This window comes from Dipodomys merriami, unplaced genomic scaffold, assembly GCF_024711535.1.
Source record: "Dipodomys merriami isolate MVZ:Mamm:240054 unplaced genomic scaffold, mDipMer1.0.p SCAF_64, whole genome shotgun sequence".
In the NCBI taxonomy this organism is placed as follows: domain Eukaryota; kingdom Metazoa; phylum Chordata; class Mammalia; order Rodentia; family Heteromyidae; genus Dipodomys; species Dipodomys merriami.
Window position 1 is genome coordinate 4,415,558 of NW_027206224.1, and position 15,055 is coordinate 4,430,612.

The following is a 15,055-nucleotide window of genomic DNA, read 5'->3' on the forward strand; positions in this document are numbered from 1 at the left end:
ACAAACTTCCTACTTGTAGCCTGAAGCTGATTTTACACAATGTTTTAAGTGTTTTGGAATATGAAAAAAAAATGTTTTGAGGTATAGCATTTCCACAGAGGGCATCATGTCAGAGCTAAAGATGTGAATAAGCACATTCAACCTTTATTAAGAAATACTTTGCGTAAGTGATTGTTGGTGGAGAATTTCCCGAGAGTGGCCTTGCAGATAGTGGGCATCTTTTCAGGAATTCACCCATTCATGGTCTCCACAGGTCTGCCATCTTCACCTCACCTCACAGCTGCTCTCTGGAAAAGCTAGGATTACAGGTGTAAGCCCCTGCCATCCGGCCAGTCTGTGTTTTTAACTTTTATGTTTCTCATCTCATCAGGGCTGAGGCTGGGCTATCTTGGCTGTGTGAATTATGAGTCTACAATTCCCGTGAAGCCCCCTCCCCCATATTCTCGCTTATTTGAAAGGAATTTTGTTACGTGCGATCAGTTGGGTCTTTTCCTAAACAGCATCCAGATTTCTTTTTTTCCTCCTTAACAAACCTGAAATTCAATGTTTCTCCGTACACATCTCTTTGTCACAGCCACATTGTGAATATTAATGACAATACTTAAGCAAGTCGATTGTGCATTGAGAATATGAAATATGTATGTCACTTAAAAACAAATGATTGTCAACACAGCGCCGGGGCTGAATTAGTCTTTCTCAGGTTGTCACACCTGATGGCGAAGAAAACTCAGGCAATACATTTATGCCAGACTTTACGGATCCCAAGGTCAACTCTGAAATGTTGCAGATTCTGGAAGGTGCTTCCTCACTAATGACCTGTTGTCATTAACTTGACTTGAGAGTGCATTTATAGTGAGGGGGAAAAATGTGAATCCTCTGAGCTACGCTGCTGCTTTGCTGAGTTGTTATTCCATTAAGCAATTTCAAGGCAATGTAATTGATACAAGAGTCTACATATTTCTAGATGAACTAGTGGATTTATTTGAGACATGAATGGGTTTTGACTTGGCTTGGACTAAATTCTGTTTTAGTTTCAGGAGAATATTGTGACTAGGGGTTTCTGGGATCTAATTTTCATGCAAATAGTTTTCTGTCGACAATACTGCAGATAGGTGAGCTCAGATTTACATTCTGTCTCTATCAACTTAGTCATGGTGTCACCAGATCCCACAGATACACTTGAGTCTCAGTTTCCTCTTCTATCAAATCTACTACTTAGATTCTTGGTCGTTTGTGATTCCATTTAGTAGTAATGTTACAGATAAATCCCAGGAAAGTTAACTAGTCTACATTGGAGAATGAGTACCAGTGTATGTGAGGGCAGGAGAAAGGGACTGAGGGTCAATATATCAAAGTACTTTATATGAATTATGAAAATAAAATGATGGAGGCCACAAAAATTGTTTTAAGAAAGAGGGAGAGAAGATGCTTGGGTTTGATGGGATACATTATATGCATGTATGGCATTGTCACAACGAACTCTCCCCCCACTGGTACATCTAATATATACTAATAAAAAATGTGGAAGGCCTTTGACTTGTTCAAGGTAAGGACCTTGGCTTTGACCTGAGTATGAAGGGCAGTCAGAAGAGAGTTCTAAGCAGTGTCCACATGATTAGACTTGATAGACTCTTCTAGATCTATGCTGTCCTATATTTAAGCTATTGATCCCTGGGAATATAACCAGTGAGAGTGAAGGGCTGAAGTTTTTTTTCATTTAAATAAATGTAAATTTAAAAAACACTATTTAATTTAATTATTGGAAAACTTTAGGAAATGTATATGGTACAACTTGGGTACACAGATCTACTTCAATCATCAATTTGTGAGGTACAAATATCAATCAGGTCTTCCCAACAGAAATATGTACCATCCAAATTGAAATATCCTATAATTATTTCAAAAATGTTTTATGGGTTGCAAAAACTGAGCGTGAAAATAAAAGTTACAAATGTCACTCTATATTTTGAATATATATATGGTAGCATACATTTCACCTGTTCATTTTTATTTTTTTTTTAAAACTTAAAGCTTTTTATCTCTTAAAAAACTTTCCAAACTTTTTTTTCTTTTTTGTTTCTTTTGCAAAAACTTTAGAAACTTTAAAGTCAAAGACCTGACTCACACTCTACTTCTCTTGGAGAATGCTGATAAGGAAAAGTCTTGCACCTGGGTGAAGAACCTTATATCTGCCCAGGGCCATTTAGATGCTTATAACATCGCTCATGGGCCATGAAAACTTACCAATACAGGCATACATCCTTGGGTAGCCAAGAAACAGCATATGTGTCTGTCCTGTCATATACAAAATATGTTCATGGTCCTTAAATATCCCCAAATCAAAACCAAACAATGCAAAATTGTTGGAAGAAATCAGTATCGGAGAAGGAGCAAGTTGAGGTGGGGAGGTAGGTGGGTGGTTGCGGAAGGCTCCCTAAGGAGCAAATGGGTAACTAGGAAAGTACTTATCCAAGCTGACACAGTGAAGTGCCTTTTAAACCCTCAAGTGTCGTAACCATGAGGTCTGGGTGTCCATATTCTTCTGGACAGGGCATTTGTCTCAAATGGTGTCCCTTTAAGAACAGAGGTTGAGCCTTAGTCAAAGCTTCATACGGAGGACTGTCTTCAGGTCAGGCAGGAATGAGACAGTAGAAAGATTTGCAATGATGCAGAGCCCTGGGGAGAAACATGGAAGTGCTAAACAGGTGTTCGTTTTCATCATGTTTAGTTGGAAAGGAAAAATTCCATGGAACGAATAGGAACTGCCTTGTTCTCAGGGCTGACTAAATGATACCCATGGGAACGTGGAGCAAACACTGGTGGGAGGCGGTGGGTGCCTTAGAGGGAGAAGACGTAGCATTCATATCCCTTATGTATTAAAATCATGTCACCTCCGCTTGTTGTGATAAGTGGAATCTGTTGATGTTATTCTACCTGTTTCTTTTTACTTTTGAGGAAAAAGAAAACAAAAACAAAAGTAGAAAATTTAAAACTCCATACATGACCCACCTTCTTTTGCTATGGGAGAATATTGTTCATGGCCTTGCTGTGGCCAGGACACCCACAGGACCAGCCTGACCACAGCCCAGCACCGCGATGCTCATGGTAGAAGTCTTCATAGGGCAAAGGCTTTACAAGTGGACAGAAGTTACTGGAGTCATGTTGGGTGCAGACCTGAGAATGAGATGGGAATTGTTCCAACTCTCTCCTGAAAGGAAGAAAACAGGTTGGGGTTCACGTGTGCCTAGTTTCTATGTACTAAGAGCCTTTGCTCACTGTCACATCTCAGGCGAAGTAGAAACTCTCCCCTTAATTTGACTGATTGCATGGAATTGAAATGGAATGTGCGGCCTCTAGTCACAGGATAGACAAACCCCGATCATGGGCCAGGACCATCTCTTGTGTGATCCTCTAGATAGGAATGCCAAAGGGGATCGAGTTCATTCACATAACACTTTCCCTTCTCTCAGATGGGTAATTGGGACCCAGAGAGTGTGGAGGATTGATCCGGGACCATGTGATCCACTAATTGGCAAGCATTCCCTTTTAAATGGAATAGCATAGGAACCAAATGGTGGCCAGGAAAGTGGCCACTCTTCTCCTAGCCATGACTGAAACAATAAAGTCAAAATTCATGGAGCACAGACCTGGAACCAGGAAAAAAAATCTATGGACTATGACCCTGACCTGGTTGGGAGTGAATGTTTCCTTCCCCAATCCATCACCTGCTCCTGGCTCTCTACCTCTCCAGGCTACTTTGACGTCCCACAGGCCAGAAGTGCACATCTGCATTTCCTCTCACGATGGGGTCATCAGTTAACAGACGTTTGCAGTTTGGCAAGAGAACTGCCCGAGTTGAAAAGGCAGAGATAGCGCTGGCTCTGGATGATACACAAGGTCCTGATTGTGACTGATCTTGACCACCATTCAAGTCTGGGATCTGGCAGAGCAGAGATAAGTTTTGTCTTAGTGACAGGACCTCCCATATGTTGTTTATAAATGCATCTCTGTCCATCTGGGGCCTGTCCCTGTCCCTGGTCTCCGTCCTGGGGAGCCAAGCTCTGTCACATACACACTCTTCACTTTGACACATTCCAGACCTAGTGTTTAAACAGAGAAGAAAGATGGAGGAGAGCTCAGCCCTGCTGTGGGACTTGAAGACACAGAGAAAGCCCTGGAGGGAGGGGCCTGCTCAGTGTAAGAAGGCAATGAAGGCTGTGTCCCATGGCTGGGTGCCCCACCGCTGTGGTCTTTGCCCAAAGAATGGACGAGCACCAATGTGGTAATTCGGACACAGAGCTCTTCCTGATGCCTCCTGTGATCACAGCTTTCTGTGAACTTGTGGCGTTTCACATTCCTAATAATTACTGAAAAGAAACACCTTGACTTGTGATGACTTGAATTGTCATGACTTCAGGTGTTATGTCCATTGCTGATTTTCATTTCTTCACACTGATCATTCACAGAGCCTGTAAGATAATAGTAACATTTAATCCAACATTTTACTTTTTCTTTTCTTTTCCTGCCCAGAAGGCAAGGAATGTCTTCTGTGGAATAGATCATCTCTCTGGAACTGAGGTGGCCAATTTCTGAATCTGCCCCACCATCAGGCCCAAACTGTTCACCGGCTTTTTTTATGCTACTCCCCACATCTTCATCAGGAAAAATATTGCCGTTCACTTCCAGCTTACATGATTTACTTCAGTCAGTCATCAAAAATACAACAAGAAGCAGAAAGTCAATGAAAAGGAAGAGGGAAACTCTTATCTCTGGCTTCTACCAATAATTCAGGTCCTGGCCCGGTTTCTGTCTTATAATCCTATAATTCCCATCTCCTTCTGTGTTCTAGGACTCCCACCCCTTCATGCCCAGCATAGACTCAGGGCTTCTGCTGGTCTTTGCTTCTTCTTACAGGTGGTTGTAGTCAGAGTTCTCAGGGTTGCTTGGAGCTGGGAATTTAAGTCTTTGAGTTACTCCTTTTCTTTCTTCACTTTCTTCCCTGGACATTCAGAGAAAATTATTTAAATTATATTTGTTACTTTACTCAAATCTTTGAAAGTATCATATACATGGCCATATAGCCAACAAAATAGGTGATATTTTGTGAATCTCTGTTGCCAGATTGTGTCACAGGTGCTCAGTGTTCTCTTTCCTATTGAAAATAGAACCATTATTGCCTGAATACAATCAGATCAGATTCTATCAGGAATCTAAGAACAACTCAGGCAACTCATCTTAAAATTTTTGTTCCCCTAGAATTACTCTTGGCACCCAAATGTTTGTCAGAGTTCTCCAGAAAAACAGAATATTTGTATGTCTGTATATATATGTATTATTGCATATATTTAAAAGATTTATTCTTAAGAGCTATGTTACATAATCATGAAGCTCAGAAGTCTCAACTTCATAGGCATGTGTGAAAATTCCATGGTGAAATCCATTGGAATGACTAGTATACACTTAAAACCAACAAAGGACAGCATTGGCAAGGATATGGACTTGAAGGGGAAATCTTTTGCACTGTTACTGGGATCATAAATTATGTACAGTCACATTTGGAAAAATTTAGAGGAACTGATAATTCAATCTTGCAGTTCCTTTTCTAGATATGTACACCAGTGGGGCAGGAGATATGTCCAAGGGTGGACACCTGGCCATAGATCGTGGTAGCAAAATTGATAACTACTTAAACATTCACCAAAAGGAAGATGGATAATGGTTTACACATATGGCAGAAAATTGGTATGCACTATCACAGATAAATCTTCCCAAACACCATTTAACAAGAACAAATAAGCAAGTTGCAGAGGATGTATGTGGTATGATGTAATTTATATGCTAATTAAAATGTAGAAAATGGCACTATAAATTGCTTTTATGTTTATGTTCTATTCTCCTTAGTGCCTTCAGGTGCATTAATTTAACTGCTGTCCACTATTCCTTGAGGTTTAAACTTCTGTGGTTATATATTTTTTTATTCCTAGAATTTTGATTTAGCTCCATTAAACATCTGGTTGGTCATTTTTTATGGTCTTGGTTATGTTCCAAGATGTTTTCAACTTCTGGCTATTTTCTATTTTAAATATCACAGATAGATGCGTATGTTTGCATATGTACTATACATATGCTTAGGTGCATGCTCATCCTTCTACATGCATATATTAAATATGTACTTATACATAGATTCTATATTTCATGTTGAAGAAACTTGAGGGGGCGGAGTGGTGTCTATTTCTGCTATTTATATCCCAAGATTTTTTAATTTTGCTGACTCTTTCATAGTATCTGGGTTTTTATTGCTTTCTCTTCTGTGACTGAGCTTACCTTTAGCACTAAGGGGCCTCCCTAGAAATATGTCTCTTAAAAATAATTTTTGCAATTTCTTCTAGGTTCCACAAAGCAGTGTCAAGTTAGGAATACCAACTAACATCAGCTATGAATTTTAGGCACTACCTAAAGAGTGCCCACTCAAACCCTACATCTGTAATAGCAAAGGGCAGAGTTCACATCTTTCTGAGGAGACTCTTTTGAGGAGGAAATTTATTTACTATGTTCCCCCTTTCCTGCCCTGGGTCTCATCAGGATAAGTATTTCATCACTTTCCTGTGTCAGAAGGGGCTTGTTTTTTCTACTTCAGTTCTTTACCGCTTTTCAAGGTTCTGGATTCTATGTGGAGGTATCAGTTTTCTGTCTAAGGCCAAGTCTTCTGTCTTTATCTGATCCTAATCTTTCTTCTCTTCCTCCTTCCTGCCTCTTTCTTTACTTATTGTTTTACTTTTTACTCTTTCTCCATCTCCTTTGTGGCAAGAGCCCTCCCTCCCTCCCTTCCCTCCCTCCCTCCCTCCCTTCCTTCCTCTCTCCCTCCCTCCCTTCCTTCCTCTCTCCCTCCCTCCCTCTCTCCCTCCCTCCCTTCCTTCCTCTCTCCCTCCCTCCCTCTCTCCCTCCCTTCCTTCCTTCCTTCCTTCCTTCCTTCCTTCCTTCCTTCCTTCCTTCCTTCCTTCCTCTGCTTTCCTCCTCTCCTCCCTTTCTTCTTCCCTCCTTCCCTTCCCCTCCTCTTTTTCTTGGAGACAGAGTCTCATTATGTAGCCCAAGCTAGCCTTGAACTTTTTGATCCTCCTGCCTCAGCCTCCCCAGTGCTGGGATATTAGGAGTTCCATTCTATTGCTATTCTCAGCTATGTTCACTCTTGTCTGCTGTTTTCATTTTGCTCTTACTTCCTGTGTATTTTCTATAGTTTTTATGAGGTTTTCTATTGAAAAATTTCTTTGCTCTGATTGCTTTGTAATGGGAGGGTTTCCCACATTATCAGGAGCAGAAGTTACCCATGTATTATGTGCATTTGTATTTATGTACACATATATAAAACGTATTAAATTTTATATACTAAAACATGCCTGTGCACAAGCAATCTTTAATTAAAGATAGAAGTTGTTTTTATGTGGCAAAAAGGAAGCCAGTATAGGGAGGGATAGAAGAGGCTTTAAAGCTATAATATTTTAAAACTATAATGTTTTATTTTATACTAAAAATCTTAAGCAAATACAAGTAAAAATGTCAAGATTTTAAAGCTGAGTAATCACATATCAGATATTCATTTATTTTTATTTTTGTGCTGGTCCTGGGGACTCAGGGCCTGGGCTCTGTTTCTGAATCTCTTCGTGCTCAAGGTTAGCACTCTACCACTTGAGCCACAGCACCACTTCTGGCGTTTACTTTGTAGTTTAGTAGAAACAAGAGGATCATAGACTTTTTTGCTTGGGCTAGCTTCGAACTACGATCCTCAGATCTCAGCCTCCTGTGTTGCTAGGATTACAGGTGTGAGCCAGCAGTGCCTGGCACACACATTATATTTTTTTAATACTTTATAACAGAATAAAATATTTTGTATGTGAAGGAGGAAAGAAAGTAAAGAAAGGAGGAAGAAGGAAGAAATTAAAAGAAGTTCCAAAAACTAAAAACTTAACTCCCCTCCCCATACCTTACACAGCTCAGTTGATGTGGAGGGAATCCTCCATTATCATCAGCTGTGCTTGAAGCATTATCAGATCTGCCGAGTGCTTCCCTGCCCTTAGTTTTGTGGAAACCTACCTCCTATAAAGCAAAGGTTGTCTATCCCTGAAGTAAGATAAATGCTACGATAATCTTCCCAAGACAGAAACAAAAACAAAAAATAGAGGCACACACCTATGCTTACCTTAAGTGATGAAGTGAAACTTTCAGAGTTGTTGAAAAGCAGCCTGTCTTTAGGAGAAGCAGGGTGGTGGTATGGGAAAATGAATCCAGCTTCCACAGTTAATGCAGAACTGTGCATGCACCCTGATCATGCGTGAATTTTCTTCAGTGGTGGTTTCCTTGGAGCCAAATACCTACAGGTACTACAAAAGAGGGTATTATATTGTATAATATCTCCCCCCTTTTTTTTTATAGAGGTGAATATTCTTATTTTATGGATGAAAAAGGACTGGATTTATTGTGCCACAGATAAGCCAGAGGTAATGCACAGATTGGAATGTTTATCTCCTTGACTTCAAGTTCTTATTATTGAATTTTTTTCAGATAAAATGAGGGGAGAAATACTGGACATCTATGTGTCTACTCCTTTCTCATTGGGCCACCATTATTAATGGATTTACTTACTTTTTGTGCATACATCATCTTTGAAAGGAGGGAAAGGTCATAGCAAAGGTAATCTTTGTTGGATTAAAGCAACATCTGGTATCTGGTTATAACAGAGGAGATGTCATACCCAGCACCTCTAGATTCTGTACTGAATAAAGTCATCCAATATAGAAGGTGTCTGTTCTCTTTTCTATTTTAATTAGTTAATTTTTGTGAAGGTGATCTACAGAGGTGTTACAGTTACATAGGTCAAGTAATGAGTACATTTCTTTTTGAGCAGTGTCACCTTTTCCCTCATTTTCTCCCATTTTTCCTCCTCCAGAGTTCCCTCCTCCAAAACTGTATAGTTTGTTTTCAACATAGTATCTAGGGAGTATCACTGCTGAATTAGTTCACCCTTTGTCCCACCATTTCTGTGCTTCCAGTTCCCCTCCCCAAACAGATAAACTTACTTACAAGACAAAAGGTACAGGGCTGGGAAGGTGGCTCAGTGGTAGAGTGCTTGCCTTGCATGCTCGAGGCCCTGGGTTCGATTCCTCAGCACCACATAAGCAAAAAGAAAAAAGCCGGAAGTGGCGCTGTGGCTCAAGTGGTAGAGCGCTAGCCTTGAGCTGAAGAGCTGAGGGACAGCGCCCAGGCCCAGAGTTCAGGCCCCACAACTGGACCCCCCCCCAAAAAAGGGGTACAGAAATCAGAAACAGCTACAAAAGGGGAAAAGCAAAAACAAAACAAAACAAAAATTACAAAAAGTAAACTAAAAAAAACCCCTCTTGGAGTTCATTTCGATAATAACCATCATATGCAAATAGCTATTGAGCCTTTGTGATCTTCTCCGAAGAATAGCATCCTTTGGTCTCACTGGAGTTGATGTATGGGAGTTTCCAAGCAGAGTTTGTGTTTTGGTACTGTGGAAATAGATAACACAGGAAGCCTGTAGCCTTTGCCATAGCATGTGTCTCACCATGTCTGCAAAAGCCCAGAAATTCTCAAAATTAAAATCCAACAAGATGCATCTTTCATTTCAATCTCCTGCTTTTATGTATCAAACAGAATGCTCTGGTGACAAAGGCAGGTGAATTGCATTTTGTTATTGTCCCAGTAATAGCTGCATCTAGCTGCATATAAATGTATTAGTGATCAGAGAGGAAAAAGAGCATGATGCCTGATCCTGAACTTGAAAGGGCATAGCAGAAGCTTTTGAATTGAATCAGATATCTATTAACCTTCCCTTTCCTTCCTTCTTCCTTTGGTTAAATCACTATTTGCCTGTTACAGTCATATAGCTATGTGGGTGCCACTGGAACACACTGAAATGAGTGGCCTCATTTAACATGTCAGCGTACTCATCTCTAGCTCTTAAGCGTTCACCTTACAGACTCTAGGATTTTTCTCCTGCAGAACCTGGCTATGGGGTGCACATTGGTCCACATCTTTGGGTAATGTATTTACTGAGAGCCTATGGATACAATCCAGAGAATGGGGGCATAGTAATATCAAATACCATTTAAATACTTTATATGCCTGGGGCTTTGTACATATTATCTCTCATCCTCATATCATGTCAGAAAGGAAGACCCTTATTTAGCTTGTTAGAAGAAGATGACAGAGCGAGTGGTTGAAAGTGTGTGAGAAAGAGAAGGAAGACTAGAGGAATCCCTCTTGAAGGGGAAGGCAAAGGGTTAACTTAAGAATCCCTCAATCTGGAGACCACTGAATTTAACCTAGCCTTGGAATTGGTATTCTTAAGAAGCAATATCACTCAGTTCAGCTTGCTGACAAATAGATGAGTGTAGAGTTCCCATTTCCTGCACTATTCTGGCCTTGCCTAGGTGACTACAGAGCTTTCCTACTGCTGAGCTCAGAGACCTGGGAGGGGGGGGCATTCCATTACTGGGGGGGGGGGCATTCCATTTCTCATGCCTGAGATCTTTGGGCTGGAAAGCAACTCTGGATTTTGTAATTGGTGGCAGGCTGAATTCATGAAAACAATATGCACACTTCCACACTTCATGTTGTTCCCACCTAAAGGCAATCTATTGAAGGAAGTGATCGCTATTGTTTCCTTTAAAGCATATTTATCCCAAGAATTGCCATTGTCTCATATGCCCTAGAACTCTGATTCTTCTCATACTGTCACCTAGACTGTCACCCCTCTGTCCACAGAATGAGATTGAAATTTGGTGTTCAGAGAACTATTTAATCTCCATTCCTTTGGTTTCTGTCCAAACCAAGCTGAATTCAGTACATGTTTATTGGAAATGCATTTGTGTACAGTCTGATAGAAAGACACAGAAGTGTACACATTATTTCCTAAAACTGAGACCAAGATGCACAGCATGTCTAAGAGCCTACTTTAGCCATGTGATTATTTCAATGACATACAAATCAAAGACAACTTAAATCACCCATAACTAGGTATCATATATGCTATCCTCAAAGAAACCAAACATATGAGCTGATCACTGTCTGGCAATAAGTGTGGATTTGGGGGCTTATAGTAGTCACAGGACTTACTCTTTGGGGAGAGGTAAGATGCCTAATGTGGAAGCATTGTAGACTAGTATTCAGAGTTGAAATGAAGCCAAGGCCTGAATGTATGGCATTCACAGAAGATGGTTTGTTAAAAGTCTGATATGCAAATGGTTCTTAATGAAGCAAGATGATAAGAATGGCCTATTTTCCTATAGCTATTCACAGACTAACAGTGGACTGATAACCTGTTCAACATGTAAATGTAGCCCAGTCAATTTAATGCAAAGTCATGCAGAGGGGGACAAGAAATGGACAGCCCTACCACTGACTAGGGGCTTAGCAGAATTCTCTGCAGCATGCCATGTGAGCCTGACTTAGGGTGAAAGAATTTGGATAAGGGAAGCTGAATTTAGAGTCTTTTGGAAGCAGAAGGAATAGCAATAGAATGACTTGGAGATGGGAAACAATGACCAGCTTACAGGTAGCTTGAAGGACATATTTTATTCTACAAGACAGACTTTCACTAGCAGGGTTCATAACTGCTGAGGTTAAAAATAAAGTCTTGGAAAAAGCCAAAGAGACTCATGAATGCTTAGCCATGAGGACCCTGGTATTTCCTTTCAAGGGAAGGAAGAGCTATAGTGATAGTGACCTAAGCAGAGAGAATTCACGTTCTGCCCCCATCCCAATGACGTACCAAATGGTCAAAAGAATCGAAGTAGGTCATCGTTGGCTCTAATATCTTTTACTGGCTGTTCTTTCAGACCAAAAACCAAGAGTCATGAATGGTGGTCTTTGCCTGTAATCTCAGCATTCTGGAGTCTGAGGCAGTAGGATCATGAGTTCGAGGTCAGCTTGGGCTAACTACCAAGACTTTGTCAACAAAATAATCAAAAATAACAAAAAAAAAAAAACAAAAAAATCAAGCTTGAGTGTGAAATTTCAGGTCCTGGTCAATCTGGCCTTACCTTCTCCAATTCAGAACTCCCAAAAGACCCCTAGCTGCCTCCCCAAAGCCTCAATGCACTCTGTTACTGCCTCTGTTTGCTCTAGTGCAGGCCTTTTGCTTTCAATTCTATACTCTTTAGAGCTCCCTCATCTTTCCATAAAGCTTTCTGCTCCATTGGCAGTGGCATCCTTTTTGGTTCTCACCGTCAAGCGTCCAGGGACCCAAGTGAGTGAAAAAAATATTCCCTTACCTTCAGTCCTATGAGTTGGCTTTCCTAGGTGTATATGTAAAAGCACACTTCAGGCCTTCTTGATAACATCCTTAGATCTCTGGCTTCTCTTGGGACTGCAATGTAACCAAGAAGGGGGCTGGGGCTGAACTTAGGGCTTTCCAGATGAATTTATAGAAATGGAGAATTTAAGCAGAACTTATTTTCAACAGCTGAGATGTCAGATAATTCGTGGCCAATTCCAGTTGTATAGCTGAGAAGGTGGCCATTGGCCTGTGTCTTTGCCAGGTCTTATAGAGGAAGGTTCTCATAAGCTTAAATGACCTGGTCACTTGGCTCCTGTATCTGTGTCTATAGTGGGAGCTAGCCAAGAGAGACTGAATTCATCCAACCAAATACCAACTGGGAACCCAGTGTCGGTTCCAGATCCTTCACTAAAAAGATTTGGTGAATGGAGACAGTACAGCCCAGCCACCTGTCCCCTTCAAAATGCAGCTTCGTGCCAATCTTGGATTTATTTCCATTTTCATACCATTTGTACCACATATCTGCTCTCTGCCAGATATTACCAAAGTGCTGAATTTTTGTTTTCTCCTTGAACCCACAAAATGTACCTGTGAGTCCTGAGCCTATCCTGGACATCATGATTTCTACAAAATAAAAGAAATGGGTACTTAGTATTGGCAATGCTTAGAAAGGAACACGTACACAGAAAAGTTCAAAGGTGAATGCTTTCTCAGCCTATGAGGCTTAAACTGCCTTTATAAGAGCCCTCCTACCAAGCAGGCCAGAGCCTGGATCTCTGACATGCAATATCTCCTTCTGTCTCCAGCCGTGTCCTCCATCTTGGATCTTGCAACCACTCTGAAAGGGCCATGTCACCTTCTGCTTTTAGAGTGAGAGAAATGAAAAACTACAGAAATTTGTCCCATTACGAAAATAATGTCAAGCTGGCATTCAACCCCAGATCTAGTGGGTCAGAATGGAAGTTCAGCCACTTCAGTTAATTCATTTGTAACCACTTACTTACCACCCAGTGTGCTTACTTGTAGATTTATAGGCACAGTCTAGCTACCACACATGAGGGAAACTATAAAACCTATGTTTGTCTGGGTTTGGCTTACTTCATTTAACATAATTTTTTCCAAGTTTTTCCATTTTCTTATAATTGAATGGCTCAATATCATTCTTTCAGATGGATGAGTAGAATTGCAATATGTGTGTGTGTGTGTGTGTGTGTGTGTGTGTATTTATATATAACATTCATTCATCTGCTACGTTGATTCCATATCTTGCCTATGATAAGTTATGCTGCAATGAGCATAGTTGTACTGGTAGCTTTAGTATCACCTTGCTTATGTGCTGTTGGATCAATGCCCAGGAGTGGAATTGCTGGGTCATAGAGTTAGCTCTATGTGTAGTCTTTTCATTTCTACAGGATTGTTAGCCACTCCCCCTGAGCCTTGCTCTGCTTCTATTGGAGGAGCAGGAGCACTTTCTTCCTCTTACTGAAGAAGATGACATCGATGGTGATTTCTCTTCTTGTAGAACATTTCCTGAATGATGAATGAGGTTGAACCTCTTCTCCTATTTAGATTGACCTTTGTGTATCTTCTTGGGAGAAATGTCTTCAACTTGCCTCCCCAAGCTTTATAAAGAACAAAGCAGGCAGTCCCTGTAGAAGTAATTGACTTCTAAATACTATTGCTTCTCTGGGTGCAACTTGGCATTGATCCTCTGATTTACTAAGCAAACTTCTGGAGTGTTTGCTTTTCTGATGCAAAGAGAAAGTATCAAAACTGCCCTTGAGATGGCAAGGAAAGCAAGGAGACAGACAAATTCTGTGAGCAAGATGTACATGGTTTCCATAGGCCTAGAAGAGGGAGCATCTGAATGTACTAAGTGTTTTGGGTAAATCACCTTAAGAGAAAATGGTAAATGAGAAATAGAAAGTGAGAGGCACTCTAGGCAGGAGAATAGCATGTGGAAGGATATTGGTCACTGGGAAACAACTATCATACAAATCTAAGCCTGTACCAAGGAACTTCTACACAACAGTAAATAACATTATTGGGCTTTAAGCCCATAACTCCTGTGTTCTGACTTATTACATTTGTGTTGGGCACAGTGTAGATTTTCTGCTAGTAAAGGCTGATTGAGAGAATCACGTTCTTTGTTAGTTGTACCTCCTCAACAGGGCTGTTGTTGCTCAATGATGCCCAAGTTCAGGGCAAGTTCAGGCAATGATGTTCAAATTCAGGATATTCATCCCACTCATCTGGTCATTTCCCAGCAAGCCCAAATGTGTTATTGGGATGTGGCTCTAGAGTTTCCTGAGGTCATTACTGTTACGCAGTGTCCTATTTTGGAATGGATTCAGCACACAGATTGGTTTATGATATTTCTCACTTTGGAAATATGATGGGGTGGGGGTGGGAGAAGAAAGTCCAGATTGTGTCCAGACCATTCTCTACTCCTCAACTTCTGAGATTCCAGTTCTTTGAAATATGAAGCAGATGACTAGAGAGAGCTTTGGAGAGCACCCACGCATCTGATGTAAGATGAAAACTTAGCTACTGCAACCAAATTAATCAGGCCCCTGTGCTGAACAGAGATCCATGTTAGAATTCTAACTTATGGAACGGTAAGATACTATGTCTGGGTTTCTAGTGAGTTATTTTATTAGCAACAAGAAGAAAGGAATGAAATGGATGGATTTGGTGACAGTCAATCACTTCAGAAAAAGATGTTTTCCTCTGTGCCTAGATAGTAACTTTTCCTGAATA